General features: G+C 52.2%; 1 long non-coding RNA gene across 2 annotated transcripts; it reads right to left on the bottom strand.

Moving 5' to 3' along the window:
- Nucleotides 1–1,869: 1,869 nt before the first annotated feature.
- LOC122423066 lies at nt 1,870–7,958 on the bottom strand. 2 transcript variants are annotated; one of them, XR_006264081.1, is made up of 4 exons: nt 7,850–7,958; nt 5,270–5,426; nt 2,416–2,654; nt 1,870–1,964 (listed from the first exon to the last, which is right to left on the bottom strand). It is a non-coding gene; the product is annotated as an uncharacterized LOC122423066 (long non-coding RNA). The 2 variants fall into 2 exon arrangements; XR_006264080.1 differs by lacking the exons at nt 5,270–5,426; nt 7,850–7,958 and adding an exon at nt 5,039–5,175.
- Nucleotides 7,959–20,591: the final 12,633 nt, after the last annotated feature.

Genomic DNA, 20,591 nt, shown 5'->3' with positions numbered 1-20,591 from the left:
AGGCCGGGGCCCAGAAGGTGAGGGACCCCCGGGTGGGCACAGGGTGGCTCAGCAGCGGGCCGCGGGTGGTGCGGCCAGCCGGGAGCAGGCCCGGGGTGGGCAGAGGAGAGGCGGGCAGAGGACGCGGCCACAAAGCCGGGCAGTGCCAGGCATCGCTGCCTCCCTCCCGCCCGCCCTGCCAGCCCGGCTCCACGGGGAGGCCGCGCGTGCACGGGGCTGGGCAGCCGCTGCATCCGCGCTGTGGCCGCTCTGGCCAGAGGAAGGCCCAGCGAGGCGGGGCCCAGGGCTGTCAAGGAGAAAAACATCCCAAGGCCTGCAAATTGCTGCTCTCAGCTTTTTTTTTTTTCTCCTCCTGCTTGAGAGAGAGAGAGAGAGAGAGAGGAAAAAAAAAAAGCAGCGCTTCCTCTGGAGGCGGATGCAAAAAGGATGCAGAATTTTAACCATCTCCTGCACTGTCTTCCCCCGCAGGGTGGCCCAGGCCCTGCACGGTGGCACCAGAGGAGGGGTGGGTGGCGAGAGCTTCGATGCCTCCTTCCGAGAGGGGCTGGGAAGCCCGGCCTCCTCACCCCGGCTCCAGAGGCTGGGCCCCACACGGGGGTGTGAGGGCTGGAGGGCGTGGGTGCCCAGAGCTGGCCGGTGGTGGCCCGCTGCACACCCTAACAGTCACCCCTTGGGTCGCCATCCCATATTTGGTGGGCTCATCTCCGGGTGGGGAATGTGGCACTCAGGGCAGCCGGTCAGGGACCCCAGCACTGAGCTGGGTGGGCATGGGGGGGCTTGGTTCTCGCCGACTTGGGGCCTTTAGTCATGCTGCCATCCCGGGCCTTGCTCATGATCAACATTTGTGTTTTAAAAATAATGTAGAAAGGTTTTTGGTGTCTAGTGGGGCCTTCACAAGCCATTCATCCAGGGCAGGACTTAAAGAAGGAGTTCTAGAATGGGGAGGGTGATCGGGTCACTGGAGGGGTGGCAGGGAAGTCCCAAATGCAGAAAGAGGGGCCAGCGCACCTCTGTGGGTGAGGATGCCGTTCAGTGAGTGGTCAGCGGTGCGCGGACTGATGGTCCAGGCAAGCACAGTGCCCAGGGTTCAGAAATACGTTTTAATTTTAATCAGAAGTAAAAAAATAACTATAGCAATAATGAACACGTAATGATGAATTCAGCGTGGGTTATATTCTTCTTGACACCAATGCAGTCATAAAATGTAATTTTTAATATTTGCGGAGGAAGAAGCCATGAAAGCGAAAGTGCTTGAGTCCAGGAAAGTCGTGATGGGGCCGTGGGCGAGGCCGGTCTGTCCCAGAGCAAAGGGTCAGATGTCCAGCTGCAGGGGGGCCCTTGGGTGCCCTGTGAACCGGGTCTCTCCGAACTCCAGCCGGCATGGTTGACACGGCCTGCAGTGGCGAGTCAGGGCCCTCGAGCATGCGTGTGCGTGTTCCTGCACACACATGCTTTACAAAGGGGTCCCAGACACCTGAGTGTGCAAGACCCCGTCCTCGAGGCAGTGAACACAGGCTGGTCAGGTGAGGCCGTGAGGGCCTGGGTTCCGGGCCACTGGGCGAAGGGTTGCCACTGGGCGGGGAGGGACAGTGGTGTCCCCATTGTGTGCCCAGGAGGAAGTGGGTTGCGGGCAAGGCCCGTTCCCAGGCCCTGGAACCCACAGCCCGGCGTAGCTCTGTCCGGTAGAAACACTGCTGCCAAGGCAGCCGCATCTGTAATTTAACATGTTCCCCATTTTTACAGAAGTAAAAACGGACAGGTGGAATTCGCTTTAATAATACGACTTCTTTAATATGCATCCGAAATAATGCATTTCAATGTGTAATTAATACAAAATTATTAATGACATATTTTCCCTTCCCTGCCCCCCCACCCCCGGTTTTGTATTCTTTGAAATCCAGAGTGTATTTTGCATGTACATCTCCGTTCCGAGGGACTCTCCACAGTTCAAAGGTTCCGTGGCCCTGTGTCAGGAAGGGCCATGGCATCAGGCAGTGAGGGCAAGCTTAGCGGTCCCTAGGGCTCCCCTCCCCCAGAGTTGGGGAGACTGGTTTTTCTGCTTTTTTTTTTTTTTGCTGCTATCCCTTCTTGACCAGGGGAAAGGACGCTGCCCTGGCTAGTCATGCCCCCAGCAGCCCCGAGAGCTGAAAGAATGGGTGTCGAGGCTGCGAGTTTCCAGGACGAGGAAGGTTCCTCGGCCGCGCTCCCAGACGCCAGGGGGGTGGTACAAAGGGCTGGCTTCAGGGCACAATAGTGGGGCGGTTAGTCACAGTGCCGGGCAGCGGGCAGGCAGACAGAGCTCCCTGTGTCTGCGCCTGTTCGGGCTGGGCCCTGCAGCCCGGTCTCCCCTGCCCGTGGCCTTTTGTTTGCACCCTTCCCCACTCGCCGCTTAACCCCCTGCTGCCCGCCGCCTACCTGGCCACCTGGGCGGGCTCTGGTTTCTATCAGCCACCCCGGCCAGAGGCAAGCTTTCCTCTCGAAGTCGGGCTCAGGCCTGCGTGATTTCGTTGGCATCGCCGGGGACAGAGGCGTCAGGACAGCTGTGTCGCCGTCAGCGTGGCCAGGGGCATTTGTGTGGCTGCGGGACTGGGTCTGTGTGACTTAAAGATCCCATCAGCATTTGAGAATATTCGCCAAGCAGGGAATGTGCGTTTCTGCAAACAATGAAAAGCCAAAACTGTGAAAAATTAAGGAGTGGCCCTGAAGCTGGTGCCTGCACTGCATGTTTTAAAGTGAACAGACTGATATAAATATTTTAATCCTGCGCACAGATAGATGGATAAGATAAAATAAATTAGTCATGTCCCAGCCTTGTCTAGGGATTGGAAACAGGACTTCTGTCAGCATTTGCTATTTAGCAGTTACAATTAAAATCTCCCCTTGTAGGTTGCAATCCTGGCATCTCAGAAATGGAATTAGCTGTTTGTTGTGATTTGACAGTTAAATTATTAACACGTGGAGAAGGTAACTGCCCCCACCCCCGCCACAAAAGGTATAAAACACAGTTAACAGCCTCCCCCCTCACTCTTTAATTTAAAAGTGATCTGTGCAGAGATTCCGCATGCTGGCTTCTCTTTGTGAAATTAAAGTGGCATGTGTTTTTATTTTAGAAGGCAGAGATGATTTGCTGTGCCCTGGGTAACAAGGGGAAGTAAAAGAAAAGGTCCTGTGAAAATGTGCCCATTTCCTGACAGCTTGAAAAGCCAAGAGCCAGACGTTTTTTCTTGGAGGAGATAGATGTCTCCAATGTATTCACCTTACCTGTGGGTGACATTTTGTAATTATTTATTGTATCACACTTAAACCTTATCTAAAAATTGAGGATGGCTTTGGAATATCACAAGCTTGGACCTGTTTGGCCCCTGCGATGTTGGTGACTCTCTCTTAAAAATCACTGAATGTTGCCTCTGGGCCCAGCCGGCTCTCGGGACGGAGCATACGGTCTATGTGCATCCCACTTCTGCTTTCAGATCATACGTGATGGGAGACTTATGGTCAGCTCACACCCTTTCGTTCTGATGTATTTTAAACCAGTTGAGATGATTTTCACACAGAGTGGTATGGCTTCCTTGCATTCTGAGGGCCACTGGCTTTTCAAGCTGGAGTACAATTTTTTTTTCAAAATCCAAATTTAGAAATTGCCTTTTAGAGTAGAAAACAGCATGCTGGTTTGCCTTTTAACTCCCTTTGAAAGAAAGACACCAAAGATCAAACGTATTTGATTCGTGGATTTGTTCCCATCCGTTGTTATCTAGGGGCTGGAAATGGCCCACTTTGACAAAGTACGGTAGGAAAAGGCGTGTTTCCACACAGGCAGAGAGAGTTCTTCGGGGTGAACTGGAGCCCCAGAGGGGCCACGGCGTGTTTTTCCCTCCCAGGAGGAGTGCGGCATTCACCTGTAGTGTCAAATGAAAACAAGACAACCCCTGCCTTTCTGAGACACTGTCACACCTCTGCCTGGCCACTTCGCTGCAACACACCTCTTGAGATAATTGGATCCTGTGCAAATACCATTGTTTTCTAGCAAACCCAACACAATCTTCATTCATTGCAGTTCCGCCCCGGCCATAGGCACCACCTCCAGTAATGAGGAAAAATAATGGAAAAAAACGGGAAACACACTGGATCCTTGGGGAAAATATCTCCCCTGCAGGAAGGTGCTAAGATGGAGGTCCGGAAGCTGCCAGACGGACAGTGGGGTGGGGGCGGCGACTCAGAGCCTCCATTCAAATCTTGTGGCTCTTAACTCAGCTCCTCCACCCCTGAGTGTCCCAAATTGAAGAGGAGGAAGAAAGTGTCCTTCCCTGCTCACTGTCAAGGGTTGTTGCAAGAATTATTCACACGGCAGCCAAAATTTGCATAGCAAGGCTACCCAGTTTCATTTTCTATTTGAAAGCGTTTCTCTAAAGGGTAAAGTGCTAGAGACATGTGACCCAGCGTTATCATCTTAAAAACTTTCCTGGCAATAATATATGGTTCTTATTGTTTATGTTCAACCCCTGAGTAGTAATAATCATTTATCTTAGTCTTAAGATGAATTCTGTCTATGGGACTTATAATAGTTTTATCAGTAATAGGATCCCTTTCCATTATGAAAGCGATATATGCTCACTGTAGAAAGTTTGGAAGATGCAGGAAAAGGCATGACAGGGAGAAATCGTTCAGCACCCACGAAAGCTCTGGTCCCATGTCCACAGATTTCCTTCGAGCCTGTCTTCTCTGCCTCGTCATAGCATCTACTTTCTGATGACTCCATGGCACTTTTGGGCTGGGGCCACCTGGCCTCTTTGTGTTTCTGTTTTCCGGTGGCAGCGCCCAGCTCCAGGCTGCCACCTTCACGCAGGTCCTGGTGTTTGGGGAGAAGACCTCAGCTCTGTGGTCCCCGGGCCCCTTCCTCTGCCCTCCTGGGAGCCGTGTCAGCATAAGGCCAGGCCGCCAGCGAGGCCCCAGGGCAGAGCCCAGCCTCTCCCAGGGTCTCCGGGACAAGGGGCAAGTGGCCGAAAACACAGCCTCCCACGGTGCCCACGGTGGTGCCTACCATGGCGATGGCCAGCAGCACGGCCGGGCCTCCTCCAAGCTGATCAGGGCCGGGTCATGGGAGGACAGCAGGCACCCCGCGCAGGCGGTGCTGAAAAGCAGGCCTGAGGTCTGAATTCTCCCAAAGAAAGCCCCTCGGGCCAAAGCACTCCTCAGGCGTGCAAAATTTTGACAGAGCTGTCGAGATAATGGTTCCAAGGTGTTCAGCTCTCTGGTCCTGACTTAAACTCACCAAGTGGATGGTGCTTGGTGCCAAGTGACTCGGTAGGCACACAGAGGCCAGAGCTTTCATGCAAGGGCACGGTTCCCAAACGCTGTGTTGCAATCAGGCATGTGCCTCGGCTGGTCCCACAAACCCATCAGGCAAAAGTTCCACAGTTACCAGGCCTCTGGAGGGGGAAACAAACGAATTTCCGTATCACTATCTGCAGTAACTGATCTGAAGTGAATTCTAGAATTTGTAAGTTCATTGCTGCTGCCGTGAAGTCTACGAAGCTCTGTCTTGACCCCCTCAGATAACGCTGTGGCTTCAACGTCAGATTAACGATGGATCATTAAGAGATTTGTTAACAACCCACATCTCAGACAAACTTCACAGGCAAGGTCATTGGTTATAGTGTTAGTTACGGTACAGAAATACTAGCAAGAACTGAAGTTTGTAATAATAATAGGGAGTTCTGGGGTGAATTATCACTTAACAGTATAATGGAATATTAATCATGTCACTGTTAAAACACTGTTGACAAAGAGTTTGTCAGCGCGTAGGGACGTACGGGAGCCAGTATTTTCCAAACAGTAAATATGTATGTAAATTATGTATTAATACTGTATGCATCTGTTCACTGTTGGGAAGGAAATGCAATTGAATATTATTTTCTAGATAATGGCATGTAGGTGAATTTTCCTTTTCCCCTGTATTTTAGACTTGGATTATTTATATTTCTTATTACTTAAATTATCTCTAAAATGTCTATCTTCATATTTTACTTTTAAATTACTTATGCTTTAGATTAGGCTATGCCTTCTCTAAACGTGGTATTTTTATAAGCAAGGAAAAATCATTTTAAAGTCTTGTGAGTAGAAATCTAGACAAATGGCATATTTTCCTTCAATAGTTGTGGATAGATGGCATGTAGCAGAAATATTCGTTAGGTCAACAAATATGTATAGTCAGTAAATAGTATTCGTTCTCTTATAAAAGATTTGTTTGTTGATAGCTTATTAATCAAACCCTACATGAGTCTCCTAGTCAAATATATATACTTGAACAGCTAAGGCATAAAAATGTCAACTAAGATTTTGTTTGAACTTAAGAAATATTTTTGTCCCCATAAACAACAGCATCAAGAAGTGGGGGAAAGGCGTTATTTTTCTTGGATGTTTGGTCCAATAACCTACCCCCCCCCCCCCAATGGTTAGACTGCTTGATTTTGAGTTTGTGCTTTCTGCTCCTACTGCTTGTTTTTTAAGGGCAATTAAAAAGATCCTGCAAGTTCCTATCTGGAGAACATAGATCTTGAATTCAGCATGCCAGATGATACACTGTGGTCTTTGGGTGGAAATCTTGGGGTTTATTTATATGCTCATGTGCTTTCTTTTACAAGAAAGAAAGAAAACATAATTTTTCCCCCAGCTTGTACTTCCCAGGACTTCTCTACCTCAACATATTATTTTTAAAATGTATATTATTATGCAGCCTTAAGTCACCTGCTGCCGGGCAGTGTCCAGACAAGAGGCGGGCATTTTCTCTTTTAACCCTAACGCTGCAGGATGATGTGACCTGAAAAACGCTGTCCGTGTTTGCATCTAAAAACATCAGCCTTCAAGCAAGTGTCATTTGCTGTCCCGTAAAATGAATTAAATGAATTCCCCGGACCAGCAGTGTCGGAAAGGGTCGGGAAATCAATGACTCCCTGCCCGAGGTTGGTTTACAAGGCCCGGTGGAGGGGGAGCGGTTCCCGGAGTGACCCCCGCCCGGGCCGCCACGGGGCGCAGGTGAGCCGGGCCGGGGCCCCTCGGACAGCCGCCCCCGCGCGCTGAGCCGCGGCTTCCGTGTGCGCGGGTCGGGGCGGCCCGGGCGGCGGGGCACCCGGGGAAGGGCCGGCGGGGAGGCTGGGAGGTCCTGCGGCCTCCGGGGCGCGACCCTCTAATCCGCTTTAGTCACTATGTTGTCCGCTTTGCTCGGGCAAAGTAAACAAGGCGGGCCCACCGGGCAGCGGCCGCCGGCCCGCGACTCCCTGACCCCGGGGTCGCGCCCTTTGTTCGCCCTCAATGGGGCCACCCCGCCGCCCGCCCGCGGCTAATTGGGGCGCGTGCCGCCGCCGCGACCCCGGCCCCGCCTCGGACCTGGACTCCGGCAGGCCCTCCGACCCCGGAACTGGGGACCCCGGCGCCCATCCGTTCCGGCGGGCGCTCGGACACTGGGCCCCGGACCCTGATCCCTGTTCGGACCCTGATCCTTGCCTGCCGGACCCGCCCCAGACTGACTCCGAGACTCCCAGCCACGTGGACCCGGCCGCCGCCCCGCTCCCCACCCATGCGGACCCCAGGCTCCCAGATATCGAGCCACCTGCCCGGCCCTGGCCCTGCCTGGAGGAGGCGCACGAGGCCGCCCAGCCTCCTGGGCCATGAGGACCCGCCCGGAGAATAGCCCCAGCCCCGCCGCCCGCCCAGGTCGCCGATGCGCTGGTCCGACGACGGACCCCAGGCAGCCGCCGCCCCGTCCAGGTTGGAGGCGCCTTAGGGACCACGAGCCGCGGGACCACGAGGTGCTGAGGAGGGTCTGGGGTGCCAAGTTTTCCTCTCTCCGCACCTCGGTTTCTGTGGGCGTCCTGCCGTCGGAAAAGCAGAGGTGCTCCTGGGGTGCCTAGTCCAGAGTCCTCGGCGGGGACACAGGGACCTTCCGACGCTTCTGCTCCGGGATGCGGCCCCCACCCCTCCCAGCCCCGCCTTTTCCTCCAAATCACTGCCTTACAGAGACCCCGGGGCAGACCCAGGTGAGGCCCTCCGGCAGGACTTGCTGAAGGCAGGTGACGATTCACTCAGCCTTGAACACTTATCCTCTGCCGCCTTTGTTTTCTCCTCCAGTGCTGGACAAGGTTATAATTTTTATCCCAAGCAGCTTTTGAGACTTAGCACCTTGTAACCTTTTTTTAAATTTTTTAAACGTTTTGTCTTTTTTTTTTTTTTTAAGCCCGTTGTCTTGTAATTAAGCGCAAAAAGGAAACGAAAAAAAGGAGTCTTGGAAGACTTTGCCTTTGAAAATGAACAGGGCGGCGGCTTCAAGTTCTTGGCCAAGCCAGACCCTCTGGCCTGCGCCTCATTGTGTTCTGTGGGTTTTGTTCACCTGGCTTTGCTGAGGAGACATTATAAAATGCTGAGTTTGTTTCTGAGCTGGTCGTTTATGGGGTGCAATATTCTGAGATGGAAATTGGCTTTGGGGCAGACGTCCTGTCCTGAGGGTGATCTGGTGGGGTCAGCATGTACCAGGAGCCCCGGGAGGAGGCAGGCGCGTGGGGAGTTTCTCCCCGTGGTGCAGGTCTCTGCTGGAGAGGGCAACACCATGGCGACCGGCCCTGCCAGCATCACCTTCAGTCCAACCATTTCCCAGATAACCCGGTTCCCTCGTTCTGTACCCGTTCCTTGTTGTCCTGGCCCCTCCCCAACTGCGGCAGTATCCCCTGTGCTTTCCCGTTTCTGAGAAGCAGGAACCGTCTGATGGGAACGCATGTGCCCCTGCAGACAGCTGGCATCTGGGCACGGGACCTTGGCCACCCCTCCAGAAGAGAACTGCCCCCGGAGCCTCTCCACGGGGAGCCTGTCATTAGGGATGCTTGCTCTGAGGTTCTCCCAGGCCATCGTGGTCACCCGTTTGGCCTTTTACATTGAGACTACTGGCCGGGACCTGCCAGGCTCACAGAGGGCCAGACCCCAGTGAAGGCTCGGGTCGGGGCTGGGAGCTTTCCTGGCTGCGTGGCAGGGGAAGTCCCTGGTTGCGGGGTGTTGGCACCCCAACACAAGGGATGGTGGACAGGGGGCACTCTGGCCCTCGGCTCAGGCGAGGCGGCTTTGTTCCGAGGACTCTGGCAGGCCCAGCTCGGGTGTGATTTTACACCAGGAGGTCAGTTGGTCCAGCCCAGCTTTGAGGGTGATGCACCTGGTGGGGAGGAGTGGACACCTCAGATGACCAGAGCTGTTGCGGGGGGCGGGAGATCACCCAAGCTGGCCAGCTCAAGGCAGTCCTGAGACCCAGATTTCAATGGAGCTCTGTTTTTCCTGGAAACTGTTCTTACCTATATATATATATATATATATATAAGAAGCCTGAGTGCAAAGGGATGGCGGTGATGTTTTCCGTTAAAAAAAAAGAAAAAGCAAAAATAACAAAGCAATGTGCGTGGCCTCTGTGACGTTGGGCCATAGTCACTGTTGCAGCCACTTGGGCCTCAGTTTCTCTCATCTTTAAGGAGGTTTGACCATTCTTGTTCCGTCTGCCACTCGGGTTGTGAGGATCACGTGGGATGGGGCTCGGAACTCGCTGTGTAAGTGACAAGATGCTTGCTACACACGCACACGAGATGCTATCCCTGCTACCTTAGCAAAAATCTTCACTGCGAGTCGTTGCTTTCTGAAAATGTTTCGTGATATCTGGCACTGACTAAACGCTTGGGGTGCTTTTGTTGATTCGAACTCTATCAAAAACCCTGTGCAGTGATACGAGCTGGGTGTGGGCTGAGTGTGGGGAGAGTCTGGACAAGATATGGAGCATCCTGGTGCCCTTAAGGCCTTCGATCCTGCTAGCAAGATGGCCTCCACTTTGGAGGACTGGAATTGATGCTTTGTAGACCCTCCTTCTCCTGGCGTGTTTACCGAGAGCCCGGGCACGTTCATCCCAGGTTCCACGGCTCTGTCTGCAGCCTCACCCAGCCTGGCTTGGGTAGTGATTTTTGGGGCCTGAACCCCAGCCTGACCTCCTCTCCTGAGGGATCAGGCTTACCCGGCTTCGGAGATATAGGACAGAGAACATGCCCCAGCCCGGGACCCTAGCCGCGTTGCCCGAAGCTGGCCTGGCCGCTTTGGTCCTGACTACGCCGAATGAGGTCAGCTTGGCTTCCCATTCACAAAACACAATTTTTTTTTTTTTAAATTGCAGGGAAAGTTTTTCTATATCTGAGGTTGGTCCTTCATGCCTACAGCAGGTTATGTTTTCACGGGCTTTTGGTGTTTGCACATGTGTCGTGATAGGAGTGATCCCCAAAAGAATACAGGTAGGGCCTGCCCTTCATAGGGGCTCGGCGCTGGCCACCAGGACCTCAGGGGAGCCCCCAAGCCGTAAGAGCTGCAAAACGTATGTCCCTACACACACACGTACACATGGACACACACACATACATGGGAGTCCATGCGCACGCACGCACATGCACACATCCCAGGATATTATCTTCATGCTGCCAACGTTTTAATGTTCTAATATTCAAGTTTGAGGCACCGGCAGGCTGTCTTGAAAGGCTCGTTCAGCCTGTCTGCCTTGGAGCTATTTTATTTATAAGTCTTCTTGTCACGTCAAAGAGCTCTGTGTTTCTCGCAGGCTGTGTTCGGGTGGTTGAGTGCTTTGGCTTTTGGCTACAGCTGGTTAATTTTTCCGAATCTGTAGATCCAGGTGTGCGCTGAGAAGTTTTTTCCCAGCGCAAGAAGTTTCCCGGTGAGCCTTGGGGTCCTCCTAGAAATTTCCGCGTCCTGTGTGTGTGAGAGAGACTGCCAATTTCAGGAAAGTTGTGAGTGAGAGGAGGAGGTGGCCATGCCTGCGTCCACTGCCTCCCCTCAGACACTGAGTCTGGGAAGGATTTTGGAAGCAGGATCTTGTAGCTTGTTTAGAACACAGAGCTGAAAAAAGGGTGAATGGCTGAAATGTTAGCAACTACATTGACGGTAGTTGAAAATCCCTCTCTCTGAACATCGTTGGAAGCCAAGCACAGCCGTGAAAATGCTTGTCCACGTCTCTGGTTATTTTCAAATACATCTAAAAAATATGTGTTCATCATGTAAAAATTATTTAAACCCTTATTTTCAAGTCTAACATCGTCCACTGTCTGATTGCTTACATGACCTCTTTCTTTTGGTTAAAAAAAAAAAAACAATGAACTTCATGTTTCTTTAAAATTAGGAATTACACCAAAAGTTGCTCTATAAATAGCAAGAAACAAAACAGAACAAAAGCGTTGGCTTTCTTTTTTAGTACTTTATTTTGCAGCCATTAAATATTATCTTGTCTTGCAGTGATAAATTTAGGTGATAAATTTTTTTAGTGATAAATTTAGTGATTTTTAGTGATAAATTTTTTCACTTTTTATAGAAAGGACATATATGAAAAATCCAACCTTAACCTTATCTTTCTGTTAACCAGATCTAAAAACTATAATATTTATACATTGTCAGGAAAATGAAACTGTCATTATGCATAAAGTGAAGTACTTGTATTGTGTGAAATCATGTTAGAGTTTTTAAAAAAATAAAATGGGAATATTTCAATAAATAAGACCAGTGTGGTCAAATTTCAAACAATTTGTAATTGACACTCCCATTCCCTAAAAAGTCCTCCTTTCTGTATGGATTCATTTTGCAGGCAGTTTAGGTCTTGTTGCAGTCATTTTAAAGATGTAATCTGTGAAATCTTTATTTAAAAAACAAGTTCCTGCTATGCCTTGCAATTTAGCAGTGAACCATCTGAATTCTAAATCAGGGTTTTTTCTTTTCTTTTTTTCTTTAATCTAGAGGGGTTATAATTTATCTAGCTCACTGAAGGACTAAGAAATGATATTAAAATTCCCATTTTGTCTGTGGGGAAGAAAAAAATTCCATACTGATCTTCATTAGCATTTCAGCATTATTTAAACTAAAAAAAAAAATAAACATTTGACAGTTTTAAAAGTTGCTTTCAATTCTTAATTGCTAAATTCTGCTTAGATATAATTTTAAAAGAATAATGACTAATAATGACTATCAGACTCCTATAAAGGATTGATAAGATATAAAAAATACTTCCAAAAAATTGATACTTTTCAACCGTGAAAGGAAGGCATTCCTTGAAAACTGAGGGAGTGAAATTCTTTTCAGATTTTCTGATGTCTTTTAGTTTTTGTGGAAATTAGTACCTCCTTCTACCAGAAACTGTTACAGTTCAAATTCTAATATATCTTTAATTGTTAAAAACAAAATTGCTATGAGCTGCACAATAAATTCTTTAGAAAAAAGTTAATTTCCCAATTTATGATGATTCCATTTTAGAAATTGCAGAATTGAGCAACCTAAACCCATAGATTCATCACCCACATCTTTTTGAAAGGTAATTTTGATGTTTTAAAAAATTTAGTTTGTACTGTGCTTTTCTCATTCCTTGTATGAAGCCAGGAATATAGCTTTGGCATTTGATACATGCATATATAACCAGGGATACTGGCCCATCTTCTTTAATTTGTATTTTCTGATTTGTGCTTCTTACTATTTTGCAATGGAAAATATGCATTGTAGTTCCTCATTGGTAAGGGGAAATTTCTCATACTAACACATATGTATTTTATACAGTATATTCACATATTTATATCCATGATCGAACACACATTTATTTTAGACTTCTAGTTGTTGGATGCTCTCCTTTTAATTGAAAAATATTAACTCCTTAAAGAATGCCCTCAGGGTTAATAGACTTTTTTGATATACACGCACAGGTAACATTATGGAACGTGAACGTGTAGACTTCCAAAGTGTATTTAATATGATAAAACAGCCACTCACAGAAGGTTTCTAACCAGACAGGTGACTGCGTGGTGTGGCGCTCCACCCGTCAGCCCTCTCATCACTGTCAGAAGCGGGCACACTGAGTCTGTTCTTTGCATGTGTGTATTTTTTTTAAAGAAAGAAAACACAGGACTGCCCTGCCAGCACGCTCTTTTTGTGGGGCCGAGGGTTGGCTACCGATGCAGTATCCTTGCCCTGTGCCTTGTCCCTCAGATATGCTGTCCCATGGCCAGAGTTTCCTTTCTATTGTTCGTTAACTCAAAACCAAGTAACCTAAAGCAAAAGGTTCTGAAAAATGCTTCTTTACCTTTGGAAGGAAAGAATCCTTTCTATGGATACGTGCTCACTTTTCCGTCCCTGAGACTGTAGAAACTGTTTTACTTACCTGAAGGCTTCTGTCCCCTCTCTCTAAGGAAAAAAAAAGCTTACCCAAGGTAAATGGATGCTAATAGGTTTGTGGGTAAATAATTGAGAGTTAAAATGAAGGCTTCAGAAAGCAAGGGTACAAATTATTACGAAATAGATGGATCAAAATGGAATCCCAAACCTACAAACTACTTTGACAAAGGTAGAAGGAAAAAATAAAATCGTGAGCCTGGACTGCTTTTCCGCACGGTACCCAAGCTCTGCAGAGGCTGCTCAAAAGGACACTTTGTCTGGGATGACTGAAAGGGTGGCATCTTACCCACGAGCTGCCTCAAACTGGCCACCTCCGGTTTACTGGGCTAGGTTTTAAAGCGTCAGAGTCTTGGGGTGGGCAAGTCGAATGTCTAAAACCCAAGTGAACATGTAAGTTTTCACTCACACTCCATCCTGCTTACTTTAATTAGATTAAATGCATCTGTTTACCAAGTCCTCCTAATGCTTTGGACAGCGAAAATTTTAAACTATTAAACGTTGCTAGGTTAAGAGCAGGGAAACTAAACTCAAGTGCCCCGGCCTTGTGAGGCTGGACTGTGGCCGAAAGCTGTGCTGGGGCACTGCAGGAAGTGGCCGGCCTCATTCCCATTAGGCAAATCTTGGGAGAAATCAGGAAAAAATAACTGTATAAGGCTGATACTATAAACATCCTGGTATAGCGAGAGCCTTCCTATGACTGATTTTTCAAATAGCTGACCGCGGGCATGGTGCGGCCCACAGGCAGAGACCAAGTTCTTCCTCCAAGAAAACTGTTCATCAGAATATTCGTCCAGCAAAGTCAGTTTCCATGTTTCCTTTTTGCTAATGTGAGCACCCTTTAAAAAATTTATTTACTTTGAACAATACAATATGATAGCGAGTTGGAAAAAGACTTCACAAACCTGAAACCTGAAAAATACCCAACAGAACAACCTGGGTGCTATTATTTTTCTTACGTAAAGCAGAATTTGATTTCTGAATTTGCAACCAAATTATATGTAAATCCTTGCCAAGTATAGAGAGGATAAAAAAGTGTGTGTTCTTGAATATTATTCTGACTCACCCAATTTCTTGTTTTACCAAATAAAAATTGGGAGGAGGAAAAAGGCATTAAATTAACTTATTACTGTGTGTGAGAGCAAGAAAAAAAAAATCAGCTAATAAAAAGGTTAGCAAGCCAGTACGATTATACAGTGATTTCAGGTGAAAATTACAAAGCTAATATCTTGGCATTTAGTCATTGCCTTCATAATGATACAGTTGTCAAATCGGTATTTGTGCCAATGGAACAAGAGTTGTAAGTGGCATAATGGAAGATAATCTTTTTCTTTGTGGCTTTTTAAATTCAGTGTTTTAATCCACCCATTTAATCACACAACATATATCACATTAGTTATAATATTTATAGTGTTTAGGAAAGTGATTATAAATAGATTATAGTGTGGTGGTTGAATGTATTGGTTGTAATATTTGTGTGTGTGTGTGTGTGTGAATTTATCTCAAAGGTATGAAGCCTTTCTGGAGTTTGCACTTGGGAATGGTTTTCCGTGAGAAGAGTCACCAGATATTTATTTTCAAAATCTCCATTTGGTCCTTACCAAGCTTGCTCATTATTTTGGAAAAACACAGATTTGGTATTAAAAGGGCCCGGTACGTCCAGTGTTTAGATCTCTGCATCCAGCCTGGTCTCTGAGGCATTTCTGTTGTTCTAGAGTCCCCAAAGTTGCTAAACCACAAAATGTCTTTAATATGTTTTTTATAAAGTAGTTGAACCATACAGTAAAGATGGGGAAAGGGGGAATTTATAATGGCAGTTAGTGGTTGGGTTCTTCCTTGGTGTGGCCAGAGCAGGAGGGGGTGACGGCAGGGTCTGTGTGGCTTGGGGGGGCCGCCCTGCAGTACTCATCTCGTGGGAATGTGTCCTCTTCCCCCATATGTCCTGGTCGGGGCTGGGAACTGTCATAGTGGAGAAAATTATAAAGGACTGCGCTAAGGAGAGATTGGTTTTTCCTGCTGTCTTGTTGGAACGTGTGGCTACGGCTGCTGAGAGTCCTTTTCTGAGGAAGGACAGCACAGAATTCCTGGGCTTCCCAAGGGGACCCCACAGCCCTGGAAGTTGGGAAGGGTCACCCCGGACCTTCCACGGGGCAGGAGCGAAACCCACCCCATCGTGGGACCACCCCAGCTTGGGCCCTCTCGCTTGGTGTCAGCAGCCGTAGAAAGTGAAAGTTGGTCAGGGTTTCGGTGAAAAGATTAACCAGAAAACATTTCCACTCCTGTCTCTAAAACTGAATTTTCTCATGGCCGGGGTTGGGGAGTGGGCTGGGAGGGGGGTGGAAAGTCTGTCCCTACAAAGAAGGGGCCACTAGGAAGATTCTATCACACAGGAAAGTAATTTTGGAAGATTTCTTAATCCATCCTATTTCCCTCCCTCCTTCCCTTCCTCCTCCCCACATCGTATATGTCAGACGGTGGTGGCAGTCATGTGTGTGTGTGTGTGTGTGTCTAGCACGATTCAACGCCAAGGTCAGGGTGGGCCTAGGCAGCCTCCAAGGTGGGTCAGTGGGCAAGGGAGGCCCTGGCCTGAGCTGCTCTGGCTGCCCCAGCCCAGCCTGGCACCATGGCGGGTACCCCCTGCCTGGGCAGTCCAGTGTGGAATGAAGTTTCCTGGGAAGCAGGGCGCACGAGGAACTTTTGAATTTACCAATGGCATAAAAAGTATATATATTTTTATGACAACGGGCAAGTTTCAATTGGTTGACAGAGATGGCGAGATGTGACGTCAAGGGACACTGGTTAGAATGCCAAGGCCGGCTGGGGAGGGTGGGGTGGGGGAGAGACAGGCACAGAGAGACACTGGGATGGGGCCCAGGAGGCCTTGTTTCTCTCGGGCCCCTGTGGCGGGCACTGGGGACAACCAGGTCCATTTGGCTCTGAGAGAGGGCATGCCCCGGTAGGGGGATGGGGTCCAGGCAGGGCGACCCCGTGTCGGTGTCCCCAAGCGCCAGGAATCACTCAGGCGGCCCTACGAGCAGGCAAAAAAAAAAAAAAAAAGCTGTGGCCTTCTTGTCATTCTAACCAGGGTCCGGACCCTGGAGCCCTGGGCCGCGCGGTTCCTGCCCGCAGTCGCGAGCGGGCCGGGGACAGCAGCGTCGTCGTCCGGCCCCCAGATAGCAAAGCTGCGGCCTAGAACTTCTCCCCGCAGCTCCTGCGCCCTGGGCCGGGGGGTGAGGGGGTGGCAGGAAGTTGTTTCTGCGGGGAAGGAAGAGAGAGAGGTTGGAACTGGGCAGCGGCTCCGGGCACGGTGCCCCCGCCCATTCCATGCCTTCCCCGGGCACCATGAGGGCTCCCCTGTGCCAGGCACCTTGCGGCCCCCATCTCTGGGCACAGCGCGCTGCCCCCTCCGTTGCACCAGGTCCCCTGCACTTCGTCTCCCACCCCACTGGACCCCGCGCCCCTCCCGCAGCCCCGCAGGCAGGATCGGGACAAGCCGCCGCGGGCTCCTCCCGGTGCGCACCGTGCCCTGGGGGAAGCCCGCTGCCACCGCGATCCCAAGCCCTGTCCTGGAGCTTCGTTTAGAGCTCCGCGGCGAGCCCTAGCTTCGCAGGGAGGAGGCCGGAGGTCTAGCCGCCACTCCGCCGCGCGCGCTGGGCTGCGGTCAGGCCAGGGACCGTCGGTCCGCTCCGGGTCCCCAAGCCGGGCCCGAGCGGGCGCGCGCGCGCTCCGCTGCCCGCAATCATGGCAGCCGGCGCCTCGGAGCGCAGCCGCCGAGCGCGCTCCGGCCGCCGCCTCGGTGCCAGGGCGGCGGGGGCGGGCCGGGACCCGGGCTTACGGGCCTCAGGGCGCCAAGCCGAAGGCTGATGAGTCCCCGCGGCGCGGTGCCCCCAGCCCCGCGGGACCGCGCGGGCGGGGAGCCCCCAGGGCGGCGTGCCCGCGGGGGCGCGCACGCGGGGCTGCGGGGCGAGGCGCGGGGCCCGGGCGGCGAATCCGCGGCTCGCGCCTCCCGCCCCGCCCGTGCGCGCCGGGCCGGGAGGAGGGTGCGCGGCGGAGGGGGAGTCGGGGAGGGGCCGGGCCGGGTCCTTGCCCGCAGCGGGCACGGCCGGGGGCCCCGGGAGGCCTTGTTGGTATTCCGGGCACAGCCGAAGCCCTGATCTCCCCGCGGAACTGGGGCGCCCGGGAGCGCTGCACGGCCGCCGCCCCCGGGCGGTCTCCCCCAGGCTGCGGGGCCGTAGGCGCCTCGCTCCCCCCGCCCGTCCCCTCCTCTCCAGGTCCCCCGGACCCCCTCCCCCGCCCTGATCCGGCGGCGAAGGGGTGGGCAGGGAAACGCGCTCTCTGGGACAGGTGCCAACTCCGAGACAAAAGACATAAAATAGGCGGCAACGGGGGAAGCGCGGCCGGCGCGCTCGGGCGGGGACGGAGGCGCCGCGGGGGCCGCATCCTCGGTGCCGATCGGGGAAAGTTTGGGAAGTCGCCGCGGCGGCTTCGCGGCGGCGGGGGACACGCGGGCCGGGCCGCCCTCCGCGCCGCTGCTGAATAATTCATGGCGCGGCCGCCGGCCATTAGCATGCACCGGGCGCGCGGCGCGTCTGTGCCCAGTCGCCGCCGCCGCCGCCGCGGCATTCGGCGCCCCGGCCGCGCTCGATGAGCGGCCGCGCGGAGGCCGAGCCCGCGCTGTCCCCGCGCTCGCCCGCCGGTCCGCCGGCCGGCTGGCTCCCATTGTGCCCCGGGCCTGCGCCCCGGGCCGTCCGGTGACCGCCCGCACCCCGCAGCGCTCCCGACGGCCGGGCGCTGGAAGTTCGGGCCCACGGAGCTCGCCCGCCCGCCCCGGGATGCACATGAACTTGGAGAAAGTCGCGGGGCCCGCTGGCGCGGACCTCCGCGGCAGGGCGTGGGCGCCCCCGGCCCCGCGCGCTTTCGTTTTCGCCCCGGACAAAGGTCCCTCGCGGCGCAGGTCGCGGACGTGGAGACCGTGTCCTGCGGGTCACTCTGCGGGTTGGTCCGATCGTTCAACCCGGGGAAGCCGGAGCGAGAAGAGAACGAGCGGCGCGGTCGGAGGCGCGGTGCGGGACCCGGGGAGTTGGGCCTGGCCGTGCGCTTCGTCCGCGCCGTCCCGGAGCTGTCCTGCCCTGGGAAGAGTTGTGGGAGATGGCACTGCTTTGCTCTCTGCCCCTTTTGCCGCGTGAAGGGGAGAATCATTTTGGAAGCCAGGACTCGGACCGATGGGCCAGGGCCTGTGCAGCCGTGGGCGCGATAGCGCAGCGCCGGCTGCGTCCGAGAGCGATCCTCCGGCAAGGGCAGAGCCGCCGACCAGCGCGCCCCAGGCTCGATCGGGTTCAAGGCGACTCTTGAGGACGGTAAGTGCATTTCTCACTTTCGCTACTTAGTGAATATTTAAATATTGATGAAGGGATTTCTAAGAAGAGCCCTTTTGTAGGGCAGGCCTTCCGCAGACCCGGGACCCGGGAAGGAAGGTTGATCTTGGACCCGAAGCCGCACCAGCCTGCAGCAACTCCATGGCCGTCATTAAAATTCTGGAACTTGGAATTTGTGAAATACAGCTTTTAATCTCAGATGTGTGCCGGCCATTTGCCAGAGAGAATTTGGTCGAACACGCCAAAAAGCAGGCCTCCCAAATAGAACACGAGGAAAAGAGAAAACAACAGTTTTTAGATCAGATGTGTTCCGAAAGGTTGTTTGGAAGCCACAGTCCTTTCTTGAAAAACTGAAATCTTTCATTCACTTCCTAAACCATCAGTGCTTCTTCTTCTTTATTTTTTTTCCTGCTGGTGAGGCATTTATGGAGAGCTGGTTTAGGGAGGCCCTGGGTCAAGGACTGGCCGCTCTGGCCCTTGGAGTGAAAGCCCCATGTGTGGGTGCTGTTGTTTATGGTGGCATAAAACAAAAACAACTCATAACTTTTCATAATAAATCCCTCTTTATAGACGGGTCACACACGGGCCCAGCCCGCAGCCCTGGGGAATCTGTGGGGAGCAAGAAAGGGGTGAAGGAATGCATGTTTGCCGTAATTACAGGGTTTTAAGGTAACGCTGAAATTAATTTCTTCAAAGTTGGGCTTACAGAGGCCACGGCAGTCTCTGTAGGCCAGCACCATGTTCATTTTATTTTAGTTCATTGGTTTTAGCTGTTTGGGATTTTTAAAAAGCACGTTTGTGCTTGCGTGTTACCTACCCTGTTAAAATGAAACTCATAACTGGGAGATTAAACCCGCTTTTTAATATGATCGTATCACAGGTGCGATTTCCCCTTGACTCTGCCTCATCTTATTGATGTGGTTTGGACAACCTTGCGGGGTGCTTTGACCACAAAATAATGGGGAGGGGGGGCCTGTTTCCATAACACCCCAGAGCTGTGAGCTGGCACTCAGAGGCCGTGTTTCCGGGAATGTGGACAGAGGCCTGGGTAGCCCAGGCCTGCCTCGTGCCTCCCTCTCCCAGGGCTGCCTGGTTTCCAGAACCGAGAGGAGAACCCAGAGGAACGAAGAGACGGTTTCAGTAAGATCTGCCCACCTGGCCCCGAGGCTGAGGGTGTGCTTCTGTGAACTGCCGTAGAGCCATCCTCGCCATCTTTTTAGCTAGGCCATCGCCCCTTACCCCAGTCTCCTGTTTTCAATTTGTCTTTATGACTTTATCAGAGGCAGTTAGCAGACTTGAAACGCGGGGAGGGACACTGGGGAGTGATCTCAGAAACGGAGGGTGGCTTGCCCCTCCGGCCGGGAGCTGACGTTGGCTGTGGTGTTGGCAGAGACGGGTTAGTAATTACAAAAAGCCCAGGTTCCGCTGGGGCCTTGCTTGTAAAATGCAGGAGACATTTTCCTGGGTCCATAGATGACCCGTAGTGTAGCGCACGATGGGCAGGCATGGTGTGGCATTCTGCTCAGACTGTTGGGTTAAAACAGACCCCAAAACAAGGGGTTTTGGTTGCTCCCTCTCTGAGAGCCCACGGGCCAGACACCAGGAGCAGGGAGAGGCCTGAGCATCCACGGAGGCACCCCCAGGGCCACTCAGCAGGGGGCTACTGTTCATCAGGCTCCAGAGGCCCAGCGCCTGCCCCACGTGTGCCCCTGGCACAGGGGATGCACTGGGGCTGAGAGGCCGCAGCCAAGAGCCAGGCCGGCTCCGCGGAGGGAGGCCCTGCCTCGGCACCATGCCGTCCTGTCCCGCCTTTGTCCTGTCCTTAGGGCCAGCCTGATACCCTGGAGACTCCTCGTGGAGACCCGAGTCTCGGCCGGGGCTTCTCACCACGCGGGGAGGTCTTCTCACCACGCGGGGAGGTCTCATCTGGAGAAAATGCGTTTTTGAGGATGTGCACGTGACACAAAGTTCGGGAAATGGAACTGGCGC

This window comes from Cervus canadensis, chromosome 21 (genome assembly GCF_019320065.1).
Source record: "Cervus canadensis isolate Bull #8, Minnesota chromosome 21, ASM1932006v1, whole genome shotgun sequence".
Classification (NCBI taxonomy): Eukaryota; Metazoa; Chordata; class Mammalia; order Artiodactyla; family Cervidae; genus Cervus; species Cervus canadensis.
Note: the sequence above shows the minus strand (reverse complement) of the source record. Positions and strands in the feature narration are given on the sequence as shown.